The sequence below is a fragment of the Triticum aestivum genome, chromosome 2D, assembly GCF_018294505.1.
Source record: "Triticum aestivum cultivar Chinese Spring chromosome 2D, IWGSC CS RefSeq v2.1, whole genome shotgun sequence".
Taxonomy (NCBI): domain Eukaryota; kingdom Viridiplantae; phylum Streptophyta; class Magnoliopsida; order Poales; family Poaceae; genus Triticum; species Triticum aestivum.
This window is the reverse complement of record NC_057799.1, coordinates 544,861,525-544,880,045: the sequence shown is the minus strand read 5'-3', so window position 1 is coordinate 544,880,045 and position 18,521 is coordinate 544,861,525. Positions and strand designations below refer to the sequence as shown.

Genomic DNA, 18,521 nt, shown 5'->3' with positions numbered 1-18,521 from the left:
TCAAGTCTTCAGTTCTAAACAACACCTGCCGGCTTCTGCCCTCAAGACCATTCCCCTCACCTGGCCTTTTGCCGTCTGGGGACTGGACATGGTAGGCCCTTTCAAGACAGCCCGCGGTGGCATGACACACCTGCTCGTTGCGGTGGACAAGTTCACAAAGTGGATCGAAGCCAAGCCCATCAAGAAGCTGAACGGGCCGACTGCCGTGACATTCATCACCGACATCACCACTCGGTACGGCGTGCCGCACAGCATCATCACCGACAACGGCACAAACTTCGCCAAAGGCGCGCTGGCACGTTTCTGCGCGACACAGGGCATCCGACTGGACTTAGCGTCCGTTGCCCACCCGCAGTCAAACGGCCAGGTCGAGCGAGCAAATGGACTTATCCTCTCCGGCATCAAACCCCGACTGGTTGTACCACTGGAGCGATCGGCCGGCTGCTGGCTCGAAGAGCTGCCGGCTGTCCTCTGGAGTCTGCGCACTACACCCAACAAGTCAACCGGCTTCACTCCATTCTTCCTCGTGTACGGTGCCGAGGCTGTCATCCCAACAGACATCGAGTTCGACTCGCCTCGGATCACCATGTACACGGAGGAGGAAGCCAAAGAAGCAAGAGAAGACGGCGTCGACCTACTGGAAGAAGGCCGGCTGTTAGCCCTCAGCTGGTCCGCCATCTACCAGCAAGGCCTGCGCCGCTACTACAACCGCAAGTTCAAGCCAAGATCCTTCCAAGAGGGCGACCTTGTGCTCCGGCTGATCCAGCGAACAGCCGGCCAGCACAAGCTCTCGGCCCCTTGGGAAGGCCCCTTCGTCGTCAGCAAGGCACTCGGCAACGACTCCTACTACTTGATCGACGCGCAAAAGCCAAGAGCATGCAAGAGAGACGACTCCGGCAAGGAGTCGGAGCGACCATGGAACGCAAACCTCCTAAGACGATTTTACAGCTGAAAAGCAGTATGTATCACGCAACCCCTTTTGTATTAAGTTACAAACCAACAGGCCCCCCGAACAATACTCGGGGACTGCCTTTTATTTATCTATGGATGAAGAGTGTCATATCCATGAATGTCTTATTACATTTTGAATTCTTGTCTGGCACCGGGTCCGACTAGTCGGCCCGGGGACTGGCCGCCTTAAGCTATATTATAAGTTCTTCCCGAAGTCAGCAAAGTAGTGCGCCGGCTCCCCAATCCTCTCTTGTTGAAAGTCGTAGCTCAAAGAACTGACTGTCCGACTAGCAAGAGAGAAGACAGAAAGGACGCCCACACAAAAACGGCTAAGGAACAACTAACCTATATAGCAAAAAGATGGCCTCTATATACGCCTGCCGACTGTCACAACAGCCGGCTGGCCGGCTTCCTAAAAACTTAGCTTAAGTCCGACCGAGCTAAAAGTACTTCCCCCTCCCCAATCGGCCAGGCACTCCCCGGCTACAGATTGCAGAGCAACTGTTTGACTAGGGAGACGGCAACCAAGGGAGGGCGGCAAAGAAAAAAAAAGCAGAAGGACAAAAAGCAAAAGTACAAGGAAAAGCCGATCGCATAACTTATATACATAAAGCCGCCTAAAGGCTGGCAACAGAATTAAGTTTGAATACACCCAGTGGGTGGAACTGCGCAGACTTAACCAAAAACATTGTTCAAAAGTAACAAGACAGGAAACAAAAGAAAGAAGACAAAGGCGCGAAGGCCGAGTTGGTCGGTGAAGGCAGCTCGCCGGCTGAAGGAGTGGCCGCCTAGCTGGTCCCGGCTTGACCGCCTCCCGCAACAGGAGACGCACTCGCACGCAGCGTAGTGCTGGAGGCGCGGTCAGGCTGGCCGGCTGCTCCACCAGCCGGCTCGACGTCTTCACCCTCCTCCTCCTCCTCTTCGCCCTCGTCGCTGGAGTCGATCTCCTCCGCCGAGTCCTCGCCGTACGCCAGGTCCAGCCCGAACCAATCTTCCGGCTGGGCGACTCCATTGTCGTCCACCTCGGGGGCGAAGACGTTGGTGTCGGTGTAGTCGGCGATTGCCGAAGCCCATCGAATGATGGCTGGTCGCGCCGGCTCCAGCTCCGCGTCGGCTTGCTGCCGCCAGGTGGCCAGCTGGTCCAGATTCAGGCCTGGGTACCAGGCCTTGACGAACTCCAGCGCCCGCCCGGCGCCGGAGCGAGCCGCTGACGCCTTCCAAGCCTCGAAGCGCCCGACGGCCACCTCCAGCCATTCGGCGGTCCTACTGGGAGTGCGCGGGATCACTTGGCCGGGCCAGAGGGCGGCCAGGACCTGCGACCCGGCACGCTGAAGCCGGCGGAGCAGCCTGTGAGCCGGCTGGATACGAGCCTGGATCGCCAGGAGCTGCTCCTCCAGCGAGCGGCCGGCAGTCGGCGAAATCTCGAAGCCGGCTTGCCTCTTCGCCTGGCGACGAGCTTCGATGGCCTGGTTGGCGGCAGTGGAATAGCCGGGGAAGTACTCTGCGCAGAAAAGAAAAGAAGAACCCCAAGTCAGAAAAACAAGTCAAAATGACAGATGGCAAGAAAGGACGAAGGGGTAGACGACTTACCGTCAACCAGATCCTCAATCTGGCCATAGCCGGAGACCAGAGTCTGCCTGGCTTCGTCCCAGGCGGCCGCCTCTGTCTCGAACTCGGCCTGGAGGGCGGCTTCGCGGTCCTGCGCGGCCTTCAGCGCCGCCTTGTGGCTTTCCTCCTGGTCGGCCAGCTTCTTGACCAGGCGGTCGCGCTCCTGCACTAAGGCGGCGAGCTCCACGTCCTTGGCACGAAGAGCAATCTGGGACTCCCCCAGCTGTGCCCTCAGACTGGCGTTGGCCGCTGCAGAGACAGAAGAACAAGAAGAACAATGAGAAATCATCAAGGAAGATCCGAGCCGACTGCTCAGCAGTCGGCCCGAATCTCGGGGACTACACCCAGTGGGTGCGCTGACGCGCCCCCACATGAGATAGAGATCAAGTCACATACCTCGGCTTTCAGTGAGATCGGCGGTCTTCTACGTCAGCTCCCGAGCCTGGGAGTTGAAGGCGGCCGCTCGGAGGTTGTGATAGTCCTGCAAGATAGACAGAAGATCGACGTGAGAACGAAAGCAACGATGAGAAATCATCAAGGAAGATCCGAGCCGACTGCTCAGCAGTCGGCCCGAATCTCGGGGACTACACCCAGTGGGTGCGCTGACGCGCCCCCACGAGAGAAATCAAGAAGAAGATGAGAATACTAACCCGGATGGCAGCCCGCGTGGCGAGGAATTCGTCGGTGAACTGCCGCAGCGCCGCGGCTTGGCCCTGGAGCCGGGTCCGGACGTCTTGCGCGGCGATGTTCACTACGGCTGACCCTCCGCCTGGCGTCCACCCGGAGGTAGCGCTGGCCGCCTCCGCGTCTCGGGCCGACGAGCTGGAGCCCACGGCCGGCCGTGGCTCCGACGCCGCTTTCTGCGGCTCCGACGCGGCCTTCCCTGCGCGCCGGCTTGGCGGAACCCGGACCGCCACCGCAGCTCCCGCGGCCGGCTCGCCTTCCGCCGACTGTGCGGGCGCAGGCTCGGTCTGACCGCCTTGGGCCGCCCTAGTCGGAGGAGTCGGCCCCGGCGCCTCCCTCATGAAGATGACGTCGTCGCCGCTCCCGCCCAGACCCGGCTGGGAACCGCTGGCTCCCCCTGGCGAGGGATCCGCGTCCCCGGGCGCCATGGCGCGCAGGGGGGTGACCATCAAGGCCTCCCCTGCCGCCGCTTCGGCCTCGGCCTCTGCCTGGGCCTTGGCTGCAGCCTCGGCGAGCGCCTTCGCCGCCTCCTCGTCCCGAGCTGCCTGGGCGGCGGCTGCCTTCCGTGCCTCCGCCTCCCGCGCTTCCTGCTCCTCCCGCACCTCCCGCGCGTTCCTTTCCGTCGCCTCCAGGAGGGCGGCGCGGGGATCTACGCGGCGGGTGGTGCTCCCAGAGCCCCCTGGCGACTCGACAACGGAGCCGGCGGCCGCCCGCTCGAGTGACAGTGGAGCTCTGATCAAAGAAAAGAAGACAAAGGTTCAGAAGACCTCCCAAGAAAAGAAAGAAGGAGAATACACAGAAAGAAAGAAAGCTTACGCTGACACAGCCTGCGGCTGCTTCACCACTTTGCGGAAGCGAGCCGCCTTCGCGGCCGCTTCTTCCCGCCTAGTGGCTGCCGCCCCACCCCTCGGCTTCTTCGTCCGGCTACCGAACATGCCCTGGGTGGCGCGACGTTTCTGGCCTCTACCCCGAGCAGGCTGCGCGCCGGAGGAGCCCGCGCCGCGTCCGGAGGCTCGCTGGCGGGGCGGGACGACTTCGGCTTCGTCCTCGTCCGACCAATCGTCGAAGGTCGCGGAGAACCCGGCGCCGCCTGCTTCGCCGCCGGCTTGGCCACCAGCCGGCTCGGCGGCTTCCTCCATATGGACCGCCCCCAGATCGGGGTCCTCCTGGTCGTGCTCGGTCCGGTCGGGGACGAAGCGGCGCTCCACGTCCGCCCCGCTGGCCGGCCGAAGCAGAGGATTCTGTCGAAAGAGCGAGCCGACTGAGTTAGAGTCGGCCCGGAGGAACCCGGCGACAAAGAGAAAAAGAGAAGGGGAGTGTACCGTAGGCGGAGGATTGGCGCGGCTGTATGGCTCCTTGCCGAATTGCCAGTCGTCGGGAAGCTGGCAGTTGGCGAGGTAGTTCACCATGTCGGCAGCGTCGGCCTGCAGCATCTCCTTGGTACACATCCGGCTCGGATCGAGCTGGCCGCTCATCTGACAGATCAGATGAGGCCGGCTCTGGAGCGGGAGGACCAGGCGTGTGACGAACGCGGCCAGGAGGTCGGGCCCCGTCAGGCCCTCCGTCTGGACCATCACCCGCAGGCGGGCGATGGCGGCGTTTCCTCCCTGCGACAGCGTCACCGCCCGGAAGGACCACTGGGGCAGCCTCCCCGCCGGCGGGCCGGCTACGTAAGCCGGCAGGTTGACGTAGTCGCCCCGTGGAGCGATGTTCCGCACGTAGAAGTATGATTTCTGCCACTTCTTCACCGATTGGATCAGCGTGATGACGGGGAAGGGGTTGTCGGCGCCCGATCTCCGCGACGCGATGAAGGCGCCAGTGTGGGCCGGCACGCCCTGGCTGCTCGTACCCAGCTTCGACTGGAAGAACTCCCCCCAGAGCTCAAGGGTGGGGAGGACGCCGAGATAGCCCTCGCACAGGGTGACGAAGGTCGACGGCAGCACCACCGCGTTGAGGGTGAGGTGGTGCGGCTGGAGCTGATAGAAGTCCAGCCAGGTGCGGAAGAAGGCGCTCACTGGCAAGCCGAAGCCGCGCAGGAAGTGCGAGCGGAAGACCACCCGCTCGCCATCCCGCGGCGCCGGCCTGATTTCTTTCTCCGGCGCGAGGCGGACCTCCACTTTGTCCGCACTGGGCAGACGCCGTGTGTCGCGGAGGAAGTCGATGTGGTCGTTGTGGACGATGGAGCCATCCCAATCCCCGCCACGCTGCTCTACGTGGGGAGGCATGGCGGAAGCTAACACGGCGGCGGAGGAGCGTGCGGAGGAAGAGCGCGGCGGCGAGGCGCTGTTGCGAGAACGGGCGAGAAGACGAAGGGAGTAGGAGGAGCGTGCGAGGGTCTGCCGCCCTCCACCTCCCCCTACTTATAGCCTCACGCGGCCGAAGAGGCCGGACGTGGGGGGAGACGTGGGATTAACTGCGCCCACTCCCCCCACGTCTCGCGTTTATTACGCATAAGTGCGAGCCGAAACTGCCGCACGGAACGTGCGGGCGGTTCCGGGATACAAAAGATCCGCGCCTGGGCCGGGGCGCGGACGTGGCGGGCCCCCTCTCTGTGGCAACGTCCCGTCTCACGCGTGGGCTGGCAGGCTTTCCGGCTACGTGGCGCGCCGTCGGCCCGTGGCCGGCCCGCAGCCCGGCGCACACGCCAGCGGGTTCCCGCCCTCCGACTCCAGAAGATTTCGGCTCAGGCGACGTGCCTGACCAAGGCCGGCTCCCAGCTGCCGGCTTGTCGCGATGGGAAGCTGTTCGAGCTTCTCGAACCCTACTCCACCTCGAAGCCCGATCAGCTTCGGGGACTACTGTCGGAGTAAGTGGCCACGGGTAGCCAAACCGGCTACCCCTGGCTCTTCAGAAAATTTATCAGGCCTTTGGGCCTTCAAGCACTCCAAGCATTTGGGCCGCCTTCCCGGGCCGGCTACCACTAAAGCCGACTCCCGGAAGGCGACCCAGCCTCACCGACTCCAAGAAGCCGTCCAAGAGAAACGCCGACTCCTAGAAGCCGGCCGAGACCACAACTGCCCCTACATAACGACGACCTGACGGGGCATGGCCACAGTGCGGCCCACGACCCCCGAAGCCCGAGGCAGGCATGGTTACAGGAGGCCGTACGGGAGGGATGTCTCCCGTGCGGCCAGGCACTGTAGCCACGCCAGCTACGACGTCATCCACGACCCCCTCCTGCACGGCCCAGGGACCGCGGGCCCCTTTGGCCAGAGAGAGGCGTGAAGGCGGCCCGGCTTTTCCTAGTCGGCCAGGAGCATAGCCGGCCTCCAGAAGCCGGCTATTCCCTTCCTCGAAGCAGGAGCCCCATTAAGGAGACAAGACGAGGTGAGGCAACAGTGATAGCCCCCGACGCGGATCACTGTAGCCACGCTTACCTCGACAAAGCCCTCATCATCAGAGGCGCGGCTACAGTAAGCAGCCGCCGACAAGACCCTAGGCGGTGGGGCCGGCCTGTCGACCGAGTAGCCGGCAGCCGGCGGGACCCAGCAGCCGGCGGAGAAGCCGGCAGGCGTAGACACTGACGGCTGGGGCCAGTTCCCAGTCGGATTACCATTGTACCCCCGGGGGGTAGGCCTATATAAACCCCCCGGAGCACCCATGCAAAGGGTTGGCCACTAAGCATAGTTGGCTTCTGGTTCGCACCCGAGCATAGTTGGCACCTCTGCATGTTTGGCTTCCAAGCATAGCACACGCACACACACCATAGATAGAGAGAAGCAAGAGCTAGCCTTGTTCTTCTTCTCCCTTGATCCCAACAAGCTCTAGGAGCGATTGTAGCCACTCTTTATCGAGCTAGTGATGATGCGGAGACCCCGCAGAGCAGGACTAGGGGTGTTATCTCCTCGAAGAGCCCCGAACCTGGGTAAGATTCGCCGGCGTGCATGTCTTCGCCTCATCCCGTTTCCAGGCACCGGCGACGTATTATTGGCTCCCACAATGATAAGCCATCCTTTGGCATATGTCGCACCAACCACCCGACATTTTCCTTTGAAAGGAGATATTTGTACGACTAGTCTTTTTTATGAGAAAAGCATCATGATTTTACAGCATGTCGATGAATTCTTTTTTGTTTAACCCCGTGACCTCCATTTCCTCCAGACTACCGGGTTGGACCTCACATCTGTACCCGTAGTAGCACGCGGGGCTGGCGTCGGCCTTGATGAGGAGACGGGACCGGGCGCAGCATGGGAGGCAGATCTGCGCGTTGCCCGTTGCAGGTCACTGAGGAGACCACTTTGGACTGACTGCCATCCTCGGAGCGGTGCGCATCTGGGCCACGTCCTCGGTACGCGACGCGACGGTTTGTTACAGCGCCTCGTCTTGTCTGGTCCGTCGGACCCTCCCCTAGTGCCGGCATGTACGTGACACGGCCACGGCCTACGCCCCGGATGTGATGTACATGTACGGCCTTGCACCGTGCAGGGCGTGACATGCCAACGCTATCTTCTCTCTCGTGGCCTCTCTCATAGAAAATGCACACGGTATGCTCATGCAACATTTCGGAAATACCAAAAACCCTTTTACACTAGGGCGCTCTAGGTTCAAAGGTTTAGCCAAGTTAATTAGGACTTTCCTTTCTCCCCGTAGAAGAAAGAAAGCGCCTAGCCGCAAGGGGGACAAGCTCTCCAACGCCGTTTCTGGCGGCTCCCCTCCGGACTCCGGTGATGACCTTTTGGTCGCTGGTGAGGGGGTTTGCTGGATCTTAGACATGTGGACGTGTGTAGCTATAGGTTTAGGGTCGTGTTAATTTTAGGTTTTGGTCGTCTCACGTCTTGGCTTCGGCTATGATGACGACGGCGCATAATAAAGATGCTCCAGATCTTTCAAGCGGTGATTGTGTGGCGGTGGTGTAATCCATGTGGTGGAATTGTAACCCCGGGCTTCGTCGTTCCAATGACTTTTGCTTCAGCGTTGGCATGGAGTTTGGGAGGTAATCCAGGAGCGAATGCAGACGGTGGTTTGCGTCAGCGGCATTTAAAGGATGGTGGATTGTGTGTTGGATTCATGGTTGTTGGCTGAAAGGTATGGTTTTCTCCTTCGAGATCTTCATTGGGGGGAGGGGGTGGGTGCCAGAGCTGGAGTTTGATGGTGTATCCGGGATGCTGCCAAGGTCAGATTCTTTCAACGGCAATGGCTCTGTCTTTGGTAAGCTATTTTTGGAGGCCCGAAAAGCTACATATCAGGCCATAACTTCTTAGGCCACATGCATCAATCGGATCGCGAATTGATGCCTCCGGCGTGATTTGTGTCTGATGGTCGAGGCACGACACTCTCTATATAGGGTTGTTCCAGTTATGTTTGGTGTCTTGCAGTGGGGTGCGTGGATGGCGGCATGCAGCGGTGTTCCTCTTCTTCGATCGCGTCAAATGAAGTTGACGGCACTGGGATCTAGCGGACACCAGGAAGAACCCCAGCCGATGTGCCACAAAGCCTCGGTCTTGTTGCTTGCGGTGGTCCAATTCATCGGCTCAAAAACCATCCGTGTGTGCAAAGGTGCTCCTCCAAAAGTCTTGGCATGACGGCAGTTCCCCTCTTTCTTCAATGTTGCCTCGGCGGCGGAGGAGGACGATGGTGGGCGAAGTTTTGGTGTGGCGTGAAATTCTAGTTTTAATTCTTGCGAAGTCTTTGGTGCAATATTGCAAGATACCTACGTATATCTCTTGTGATTACCACATGTGTACTTTTTGTAACACGTTCGTCTAAGAAATATATGTGTGGTTATTTCAAAAAAGAAAAAACTAGTTCTTTCTAGTAATGCCTCTTTTTTACCTTCACATAGAAAATGCCCTTTTGGTGTTCATATTAAAATATTAAAGTCTTCTTTTTGCGGGGGGAAATATTAAAGTCGTGGAGCTTATTACTGAAGAAGTGTTGGATACGAATTGCTACTACTTCTATATATTATTCTCCTTATGACTTACAAATTATGCACGGGGCACTTGTCCACAAATCTATGCGCCCCATTTTTCTTCAATTTCTTCCGATCCCCAAAAGTCCATTTTCCCCCCGCCGCGCGATTTGACACTCAATCAGACGGTTCGCGCTAGCAGCTGAAATGAGAGACGAGAGAGATGCCTTGCGTGCCACACGCGGCATCTTGCCGTTTCAGCAGCAAATTAAGCTGCTGAGGCACAAGAAAGAAGAAACGCACGCAAAAGGGATAGCTCATACTGGCTGCGATGTTGAGGTATGCCCTTGCATAATCACGAGCGACTACTTGCTCAGGAATGGCGTTCTTGTAGACTTTTCGTTCCATGGTTCTTTTGCAGATTGGAGCGGCATGATGTGATTAGCGACTAGAAGATGCTCCAAGATTTGCAGTCTAAATGTGACGGGACGCACGAAATGTTACGCAGACAAGCTGGTTGTTAGTGTAAGTGCGACGGGACATTGAAATGTTTAAGCAAACGAGCTAGTACTCCTACACTTGTGCGAGTATATTCTTCCCCGGCACGGTATATTCACAGGAATATGCAGGGTGACAGGCACCATTCTTACAGGGAGCGCCTGGGTAACTGGGGAGGACGTAGCCAGCTGGTTAAGAAGAGATCAGTGGCAACTATTGTGGAGCATATTGCCCTAGTGAAGCTAAGACAAGATGTTAATCATACTTGTATAGCAGCTAGCGGACCCTAACATACCCAAATTATAGGAGTACCTGTTATCACCTACTCCCTCCATTCCGAAATGTAAGTCGCTGGAGGATTAGTTCCGACCAGGTGAAAACGGTGGAATTTACATCGTTGCCCCTAGTTTGAATCGGTATCCCCATCGTCTTCCTCCATCCGCGAGGCCATAGCCCGCCCGTTCACCAGGCCATCGTCCGCTCGCCCGCCCCTGCTTCTCCTCCGCCTGCCCCTGCTTCTCCTCCATGCGCCCAGGTCCCAGGCGCTCCCAGGTCCTCGCCTCCAGCAGCGATCCCTGGTCCTTGTTTCCAGCAGCGATCCCAGATCCAGGGGTGCCAAGGAGGCACACAGCAGCAGCAATCCCAGTTCCCAAGTCCAGCAGCAGCAATCCTAGGTCCCAGGTCCAGCAGCAGCGATGCCAGGTCCTTAGGGCCTTAATCCTGCTCCTTCTTGTTCTCCTGGGCGTGCTCCTTCTTCTCCTGGGCATGTTCCTTCTCCTGCAACAACAGAGATAATAATCATACTGATCAGCAGCAGCAACAATAGCTGCTGGGTTCTTCTGCATGTGGAGTATGACAGCAGCAGTAGTTTCACAATAGCAGCATCATCAGATTAGCAACAACAGTAGTAGCAGATCAGCAACACATAAGGAGCAGCAGAAGGTTCTGGAGAACATGCTTTACCTGTAGTACCAGCTCACCACTGACAACGGCCTCGTCGTCTCGCCTGTAGAAGATGGTTCTCCTGGACCTCAACAACACTCCACCTGCAGAAGATGAGATGATTGAAGATGCAGGAGATGAAGATGCAGGAGATGGAGATATACTAAATGCAGGTATATTTCAGAATTTGTTTGACATGAACTACTCTGTTAACTGAATGGGAGTAGAACAATGCAGATATAGTACTAAATGCAGGAGTAGAACAATGGAAGTACACAATGAGGATCAAATAAAACAATGATCAGTTAAAGTTAAAGTTAAATACTCTGTTAACTCAAATGATCAAATAAAGCAATGGGAGTACACAATTTGACATGGAACGTTTTCAGTTAACTTTAACTGAAAATTTTTAGTTAACTAATTTTTTTAGTTAAATTACTTGCAAGAGAAGAGAAGAGAAAAGAAAAGAGAAAATCCTACACTTAATTATGAGCAGCTAAGAGAAGATGACAGCAAGAACAGAGAAGAAGATACTCCTGCACTTAATTATGAGCAACTAAAAGAGCAACTAAACTATTGCAAGCAATCAAGCAAGCACTACTGCTACACTAAAAGGACTAGTACTCCATACATATGCCTACATAAACACATTTTAATTAAATTGACTACTGCATACATTTGCATACTAAAATTGAGAGCTTTACCCATGCCTCTGTTCAGTGCAACAACATTTGACAAGGCTCTGCATAATTCTGTTGTTGGTGCTCTCCTACAGGCTCTCCATCCACAAGGAAAGTTCAATATCCATGCTTTAACAAAACTAGAGAAACTACTCCATGCTTCATATGCAAATTAACAGCTCCAGTGAGATAAATAAGCATTCATTAACATTAGGAGTCTACTCCAACTCAAGCATTCATTTAAGGAAGCTACTCCAAAATTGTGAGATCACTAAAGTTTGCACCAGCATTATTCAGTCCATGAATGATGCAAACTGAAGGGGCATCTGAATTTGACTAGATATCTTAGCTGAATCTGATTGAATTATTCAGTCCATGAATGATCTTTAGGAGTAGTAACAATCCTAACAAAATCCTTAACTGAATTTGACTGAATTATGCACCAGCATTATTCAGCCCATGCTAAAGTTTGAGAGTTCTACAGTTTCATCTTGACTGAATTATGCACGGGAGCATAACATGGAGCATAGCAGAGCATAACATGATTATACTGAGCATAGCAGAGCATAACATTTGAGGTTTTTGCAGTTTTATCTTAAGTTGCAACAAGCATAACATGGAGCATAGCAGAGCATAACATGGAGTACCTTCCATGGTGACCAAGGAAGAAGTAGAGTCCGAGAAGCGGTGGTTAGGGAGGGCAGCACGCATGATGCATCAGGAAGGGCAGTGGCCTGCATGTCCATATCTTAGCTGTTGCTGTTGGTGGCTCTTCCATGGCATCGACCTGGTCATGGAGACGGGGGTTAGAGAGGGAGGGAGAAGAGACGGGGGTGGGTCAGAGAGAGAGAGAGAGAAGAGGAAGGATTTGTAACCATGGATCCATGGCTGCCTGAGCTCGCTGACTAGGGATTCGAGTCCTTCGCCGACGCGGCTATGTGGTCGTGAGGAGGACGGCGCTGCTATAGCCCTGCTCCGCTGCTACGGCGTCGACACGCGCGGATCCAGCTTTGGTGCACGCGGATCCATCCTCCGCCGCCCATAAGTTGGTCGACGGCGCCTAAAAAAGCAAGCTTTTGACCTACGGTGCGGTGTGCGCGGCCGGAGGAAACAGAGTGCGTGGTGGTGGCGAGGAGAGGCCGGCGAACGACGACGAGGAGAAGCCGGCGACGACGGGGATCTGGAGGGGAGCGAGAAGGGGGTAGGTGAGAGGGGAACCAGAGAGAGAGAGCTCGAGTTGGTGAGGTGAACGAACGAGAGGGCATTTCTGGAAAGTGGAAAATATTCGTAGCGTACCAAAATTTGCACGTCGAATGCTTAAACGACTCACATTTCGGTACAGAGGGAGTAGAACTGTAGCAACTGACCCGTACATTATTACAACTGATCTGGGTCCGTAGGGATCTAGCTAATTTCTATTTCAGGGAAAGCGCAAACAGGAACGCCGGTGCGCGGCATCCCATCCCATTGTTAGAGTCTGAACCAAAATGAAGCAATCTCAGGCCATGTGCCCTCGCAGCTGTCCGATCGTCTTCCCGAGCGCGTCCTGGCCGTCGGATCTCCGGGTGGACCGATTCTAACCGTCCGATCGAGCCCGCAGCGACCCTGGTCGTCCGCTTGGAGTCACCATGCCACCGCATGTAAATTCCCTGCCCCACCGAGGGTATTCTCGTCTTTTCGCATCGCAAGAGAGGGGGGTCGATAGGGCGCCGACAGCGTCGTCCTCTCCTCATCTCCTCACTCCCCCCCCCGCTCCTCATTCCCCTAACCCTAGCCCATTCTCCACGCCGCCGCCGCCTCCCGTCCCCTGGCGCCGCCACCATGCCCACTCGCCGTCGCGCCTTCCCCTCCTCCTCACCCTCTCGCTGCTCAGCAGGAGGAGCACGGCTCACCGCCGGCCCTCACGCGCCGCCTCCCTCCTCCGCCCCTCCTCTCGAGCCGCCGGTTCGCTGTTGGGGAACGTAGCAATAATTCAAAATTTTCCTACGTGTCACCAAGATCAATCTAGGAGATGCTAGCAACGAGAGAGAGGGAGTGCATCTTCATACCCTTGAAGATCGCTAAGCGGAAGCGTTACAAGAACGCGGTTGATTGAGTCGTACTCGCGGCGATTCAAATCGCGGAAGATCCGATCTAGCGCCGAACGGACGGCGCCTCCGCGTTCAACACACGTACAGCCCGGGGACGTCTCCTCCTTCTTGATCCAGCAAGGGGAGAGGAGAAGTTCAGGGAGAACTCCAGCAGCATGACGGCGTGGTGGCGATGGAGCTCGTGGTTCTCCGGCAGAGCTTCGCTAAGCACTACGGAGGAGGAGGAGGAGGAAGAGGAGTTGGAGGAGGAGAGGGCTGCGCCAGGCAAGGGGTGCGGCTGCCCTCTCTCCCTCACTATATGGAGGAGGAGAGGGCTGCGCCAGGGGTGCGGCTGCCCTCTCTCTCAGGGGGAAGGGGGGCGGCGGCCCTAACGGGGAAAAACACTAGATGGGTTTGGGCGCCCCCACCCCTGGGAAACTTGAGGGAGGCGCCCCCACCTCTCCACGTTACGTGAGAGGGGTTGGGAGGGCCGCATAGCCCCTTAGTGGGCTGGTGTGCCCCTTCCCCTTGGCCCATAAGGCCCCCCAACGCTTGCCGGGGCCTCCGAAACACCTTTCGGACATGCTGGCCATAGCCTGGTACCCCGGAACAATTCCGGACTCCACTCCAATACCCTTCGTCCAATATACCGATCTTCACCTCCAGACCATTCCGGAGCTCCTCGTCATGTCCGGGATCTCATCCGGGACTCCGAACAACCTTCGGTAACCACATACTATTTCCCATAACAACTCTAGCGTCACCGAACCTTAAGTGTGTAGACCCTACGGGTTCGGGAACCATGCAGACATGACCAAGACACCTCTCCGGCCAATAACCAATAGCGGGATCTGGATACCCATATTGGCTCCCACATGTTCCACGATGATCTCATCGGATGAACCACGATGTCGGGGATTCAATCAATCCCGTATACAATTCCCTTTGTCTATCGGTATGTTACTTGCCCGAGATTCGATCGTCGGTATCCCTATACCTTGTTCAATCTCGTTACCGGCAAGTCTCTTTACTCGTTCCGTAACGCATGATCCCGTGGCTAACTCATTAGTCACACTGAGCTCATTATGATGATGCATTACCGAGTGGGCCCAGAGATACCTCTCCGTCATACGGAGTGACAAATCCCAGTCTCGATTCGTGCCAACCCAACAGACACTTTCGGAGATACCTGTAGTGCACCTTTATAGCCACCCAGTTACGTTGTGACGTTTGATACACCCAAAGCATTCCTACGGTATCTGGGAGTTGCACAATCTCATGGTCTAAGGAAATGATACTTGACATTAGAAAAGCTCTTAGCAAACGAACTACACGATCTTGTGCTATGCTTAGGTTTGGGTCTTGTCCATCACATCATTCTCCTAATGATGTGATCCATTATCAATGACATCCAATGTCCATGGTCAGGAAACCATAACCATCTATTGATCAACGAGCTAGTCAACTAGAGGCTTACTAGGGACATGTTGTGGTCTATGTATTCACACATGTATTACGGTTTCCAGTTAATACAATTATAGCATGAACAATAGACAATTATCATGAACAAGGAAATACAATAATAACCATTTTATTATTGCCTCTAGGGCATATTTCCAACAGTCTCCCACTTGCACTAGAGTCAATAATCTAGTTCACATCACCATGTGATTAACACTCAAAGTTCACATCGCCATGTGACTAATACCCAAGAGTTTACTAGAGTCAATAATCTAGTTCACATCACCATGTGATTAACACTCAATGAGTTCTAGGGTTTGATCATGTTATGCTTACGAGAGAGGTTTTAGTCAACGAGTCTGCAACATTCAGATCCGTGTGTGCTTTACAAATCTCTATGTCATCATGTAGATGCAGCTACCACGCGCTACTTGGAGCTGTTCCAAATAACTGCTCTACTATACGAATCCGGTTTACTACTCAGAGTCATCCGGATTAGTGTCAAACTTTGCATCGTCGTAACCCTTTACGACGAACTCTTTTACCACCTCCATAATCGAGAAAATTCCTTAGTCCACTAGTTACTAAGGATAAGTTCGACCGATGTCATGTGATCCATTCATGGATCACTATTGTACCCCTTGACTAACTCATGGCAAGGCACACTTCAGGTGTGGTACACAACATAGCATATTGTAGAGCCTACGTCTAAAGCATAGGGGACGACCTTCGTCCTTTCTCTCTCTTCTGCCGTGGTCAGGTCTTGAGTCTTACTCAATGCTCACACCTTGTAACACAGCCAAGAACTCCTTCTTTGCTGATCTATTTTGAACTCCTTCAAAATCTTGTCACGGTATGTATTCATTTGAAAGTACTATTGAGCGTTTTTTATATATCCTTATAGATCTTGATGCTCAATGTTCAAGTAGCTTAATCCAGGTTTTCCATTGAAAAACACTTTTCAAATAACCCTCTATGCTTTCCAGAAATTCTACATCATTTCTGATCAACAATATGTTAACAACATATACTCATCAAAAATTCTATAGTGCTCCCACTCACTTCTTTGGAAATATAAGTTTCTCATAAACTTTGTATAAACCCAAAATCTTTGATCATCTCATCAAAGCGTACATTCCAACTCCGAGATGCTTACTCCAGTGCTTAGAAGGATTGCTGGAGCTTTGCATACTTGTTAGCATCTTTCAGGATTGACAAAACCATCTGGTTGTATCACATACAACCTTTCCTCAAGAAAATCGTCGAGGAAACAATGTTTTGACATCCTATCTGCAAGATTTCATAAATAATGCAGTAACTGCTAATATAGTTCCAACAGACTCTTAGCATCGCTACGAGTGAGAAAATCTCATCGTAGTCAACTCCTTGAACTTGTCGGAAAACATCTTAACGACAAGTCGAGCTTTCTTAATGGTGATACTTACCATCATTGTCTGTCTTCCCTTTTAAATCCATCTGTACCCAACAGCCTTACGACCATCAAGTAGTTCTTTCAAAGTCTATACTTTGTTTTCATACATGGATCCTCTCGGTTTTATGGCCTCAAGCCATTCGTCGGAATCCGGGCCCACCATCACTTCTCCATAGCTCGTAGGTTCATTGTTGTCTAGCAACATGACTTCCAAGACAGGATTACGTACCACTCTGAAGTAGTACACATCCTTGTCGACCTGCGAGGTTTGGTAGTGACTTGATCCGAAGTTTCATGATCACTATCATAAGCTTCCACTTCAATTGGTGTAGGTGCCACAGGAACAACTTCCTGTGCCCTGCTACACACTAGTTGAAGTGATGGTTCAATAACCTCATCAAGTCTCCACCATCCTCCACTCAATTCTTTCGAGAGAAACTTTTCCTCGAGAAAGGACTCGTTTCTAGAAACAATCACTTTTGCTTCCGGATCTGAAATAGGAGGTATACCCAACTGTTTTGGGTATTCTATGAAGATGCATTTATCCGCTTTGGGTTCGAGCTTATCAGCCTGAAACTTTTCCACATAAGCATCGCAGCCCCAAACTTTTAAGAAACGACAGCTTAGGTTTCTCTAAACATAGTTCATACGGTGTCGTCTCAACGGAATTGCGTGGTGCCCTATTTAAAGTGAATGCGGTTGTCTCTAATGCCTAACCCATAAACGATAGTTGTAATTCGATAAGAGACATCATGGTATGCACCATATCCAATAGGGTGCAGTTATGATGTTCGGACACACCATCACACTATGGTGTTCCAGGCGGTATTAGTTGTGAAACAATTTCCACAATGTCTTAATTGTGTGCCAAACTCGTAACTCAGATATTCATCTCTATGATCATATCACAGACATTTTATCCTCTTGTCACGACGATCTTCAACTTCACCCTGAAATTACTTGAACCTTTCAATAATTCAGACTTGTGTTTCATCAAGTAAATATACTCAGCATCTACTCAAATCATCTGTGAAGTAAGAACATAACGATATCCACTGCATGCCTCAGCACTCATTGGACTGCACACATCAAAATGTATTACTTCCAACAAGTTGCTTTCTTGTTCCATCTTACTGAAAACGAGGCCTTTCAGTCATCTTGCCCATGTGTTATGATTTGCATGTCTCAAGTGATTCAAAATCAAGTGAGTCCAAACGATCCATCTGTATGGAGTTTCTTCATGCATATCTACCAATAGACATGGTTCGCATGTCTCAATCTTTTCAAAAACGAGTGAGTCCAAAGATCCATCAACATGGAGCTTCTTCATGCGTTTTATACCAATATGACTCAAATGGCAGTGCCACAAGTATGTGGTACTATCATTACTAATTTATATCTTTTGGCATGAACATGTGTATCACTACGATCGAGATTCAATAAACCATTCATTTTAGGTGCAAGACCATTGAAGGTATTATTCATATAAACAGAGTAACCATTATTTTCCTTAAATGAATAACCGTATTGCGATAAACATAATCCAATCATGTCTATGCTCAATGCAAACACCAAATAACAATTATTTAGGTTTAACACCAATCTCAATGGTAGAGGGAGCATGCGATGCTTGATCACATCAACCTTGGAAACACTTCCAACACATATCGTCATCTCACCTTTAGCTAGTCTCCGTTTATTCCGTAGCCTTTTATTTCGAGTTACCAACACTTAGCAACCGAACCGGTATCTAATACCCTGGTGCTACTAGGAGTACTAGTAAAGTACACATTAATATAATGTATATCCAATATACTTCTGTCGACCTTGCCTGCCTTCTCATCTACCAAGTATCTAGGGTAGTTCTGCTTCGGTGACCGTTCCCCTCATTACAGAAGCACTTAGTCTCGGGTTTGGGTTCAACCTTGGGTTTCTTCACTAGAGCAGCAACTGATTTGCCGTTTCATGAAGTATCCCTTCTTGCCCTTGCCCTTCTTGAAACTAGTGGTTTTACTAACCATCAACAATTGATGCTCCTACTTGATTTTTACTTTCGCGGTGTCAAACATTGCGAATAGCTCAAGGATCATCATATATATATCCCTGATATGTTATAGTTCATCACGAAGCTCTACTAGCTTGGTGGCAGTGACTTTGGAGAACCATCACTATCTCATCTGGAAGACAACTCCCACTCGATTCAAGCGATTGTAGTACTCAGACAATCTGAGCACATGCTCAACGATTGAGCTTTTCTCTCTTAGTTTGCAGGCTTAAGAAACTTGTCGGAGGTCTCACACCTCTTGACGTGGGCATGGGCTTGAAATCCCAATTTCAGCTCTTGG

The 18,521-nt window shown here is 53.1% G+C and overlaps 1 long non-coding RNA gene across 1 annotated transcript; it reads right to left on the bottom strand.

The window, feature by feature from the left end:
* Nucleotides 1-9,684: 9,684 nt before the first annotated feature.
* Nucleotides 9,685-12,498, bottom strand: LOC123054382 (uncharacterized). Its single transcript, XR_006426155.1, has 4 exons — nt 12,090-12,498; nt 11,862-12,001; nt 10,556-10,638; nt 9,685-10,369 (listed from the first exon to the last, which is right to left on the bottom strand). It is a non-coding gene; the product is annotated as an uncharacterized lncRNA (long non-coding RNA).
* Between the last annotated feature and the right edge of the window lie 6,023 nt (nt 12,499-18,521).